Consider the following 2,553-nt stretch of genomic DNA (forward strand, 5'->3'; position numbering starts at 1 on the left):
TTTTTTTAGTTTAGTAAATTATCTGCCTTTTGTAAAACGTTTGAAATAAGACCCCCTTTTCCCCCTAGGTGGAGGTAATTGTCCGAAATAAGTCACTTTTTTAGCTTCTTAGTCCCCACCTTATACGTTTTTACCGGTAAAAATGTTCCCTTTTTTTACAATTCTTAATATACTGTTCAATTTGTTAGATGGATTGCTTCCCGTTTATGAGTCTGTTAAAGCAATTACATATTTAAATTTACTCCACTGAATTTTGTTTTTTAACACTATAAATCAATTATGGCCCCATAATGTCAATTATTTGAGTGTGACCTTGGTATGCCAAGGTTATGGGTTAGATCTCTGATCAGGGCATATACAAACATCACTCAATGAATGCATAAATAAATGGAACAACAAATTGATATTTCTCTTTTTCACTCTCTCATTCTCTCAAGTCAATAAATAAAAATTTAACTTTATCCCTGCCCAGTTTGGCTCAGTGGATAGAGCATTGGCCTGTTCTATATCTCCATTCCTCTCTCTGAAATCAATAAAAACATATTTTTAAAAAATATATTAAAAAAAAAAAAAATACTGTTTGGTAATGGCTCATTAAAATCAATTTGGTAGTCCAGAAACAGACCCTAATTCATAAGCAAACCAATGGAAATGGGAAGAATTTTTTTTTTAGTAGTAAATATTGGGGAAACCCTCCGTGAGGGGGAAAAGTTGACTTAGAAATCCATTTTAATTTTGGCTGGGTACCTCAGTTGGTTAGAGTGTCATCCCAATATGCCAAGGTTGTGGTTTTGATTTCTGGTCAGAGCACATACAAGAATCTGCCAATGAATGCATCAATATGTGGAACAAGGCCTGGCTGAGCAGTTCAGGTGGTTGAAGTATCATCCTGTACACCAAAAATTTGCGGGTTCGATTCTCAGGGCACAGACCTGGGTTGCAGGTTTGATCTTCAGTAGGGGCACATAAGGCTTCAACCAATCAATATTTTTCTATCCTTTCCTCTCTCTAAATATCAATAAACAAATCCTGGGGTGAGGATTAAAAATACAAAGTGGGGCAGCAACAACAACAAAAATCAATGTTTCTCCCTCTCTTTAAAATCAACATTAAAAATTTAGAAATAATAATTTTAAAAATACTATAAATCAAGGGTTCCTATAACAGCCTCCTCAGGTTAAATTAACTTGCTAGAGCTGTTGGTGGCAAAACCACACCAATTGTTATTGGCGATTTGACCTTGGATTTTTAATTTGGCTGCGAAAAAAATTCAAAGCCAAGGACTCAAATCATAGTGAGTTTACTTAGAACGTTAGGGAGATAGACTAAGTAAGACAGATGGGCTGTGTGGGCTGAGGAAAGAAGTTACAGAGGCAAGAAAAGGGCCCTTGGAGCTTAGGAGGAAGAGAGTAAAGGTTTGTCCCTGGAAGAAGCAGGAAGTGGGTTCGTGTGCTCCAGAGAAAGCAAGAGCTGCCTGGGTCTTCTGTCCTTTTTTTATTTGTGGTCTCCACGGATTGCTTGGAGTCAGGGTATAGGTTCATGAGTCATTGCAGCCATTACATAGCCATGTCTGGCCTTTCTGCTTCTCTGGGCATGAAGCTGAAACACAAGTGATGCCTGGAGATATAGATATGGATATGGATATGGATATGGATATGGATATGGACAGATATACACATACATATATTATTTAGAGAGAGGGAGAGAGAAACATCAATGAGTTGCCTCTCTCACCCACCCACACATCCCAACTGGAAATGGAACAAACCTGAAAACTGGGCATGTGACCTGATTGGGAATATAACTGTAGACTTTTGGTGCACAGGGTGGTGCTGAACCAACTGAGCCACACCTGCCAAGGCAAAAGCTGCCCTCCACTTAAATAACACGTTAGAGAAAAGCCCCCCACCCCCGCCAAATTAGCAAAAACAAGCTGTGTTACCAAACTTATTGACAGATACCCTACCAATCACTGCTATTGAATATCTTCGATTCTTGTTCTTTTCCTTAAATATTTTTAAAGACTTTTTCGTGATTCATTTATTTATTTTTTAGAGAGAGAGGAAGAAAAATATTGCTGTGAAAGTGAAACAACATCTACTACCCTCCGCCCGCCCCAGCACATCTCCTGCTGGGAATCAAGACCCCAACCAGACATGTGTCCTGACGGGAATGGAACCAGTGATCTCTTGGTGCATAGGATGGGCTTGGAGGCCTTTTATTGCCCAATCGCTCGGCTATTATGTCCCTTGTATAGATGAAGTAAGAAAGGAGTCATTTGGGGTTGGAGACAAGAGCACATAAATGCCTTTACTATTGAAAAGAGAGAGAGAATTTATAAAAAGACACGAAGTAAATTCACAGTGACAGCCATGGGCAATACTATGACCATGGTGATGGTTCAGTTTACAAGAGCACAAATGCCTTTACTATTGAAAAGAGAGAGAGAATTTATAAAAAGACACGAAGTAAATTCACAGTGACAGCCATGGGCAATACTATGACCATGGTGATGGTTCAGTTTCATGCCTATGTCAAGACTCATCAAAAATA

Source organism: Myotis davidii, unplaced genomic scaffold (genome assembly GCF_000327345.1).
Source record: "Myotis davidii unplaced genomic scaffold, ASM32734v1 scaffold2252, whole genome shotgun sequence".
Taxonomy (NCBI): domain Eukaryota; kingdom Metazoa; phylum Chordata; class Mammalia; order Chiroptera; family Vespertilionidae; genus Myotis; species Myotis davidii.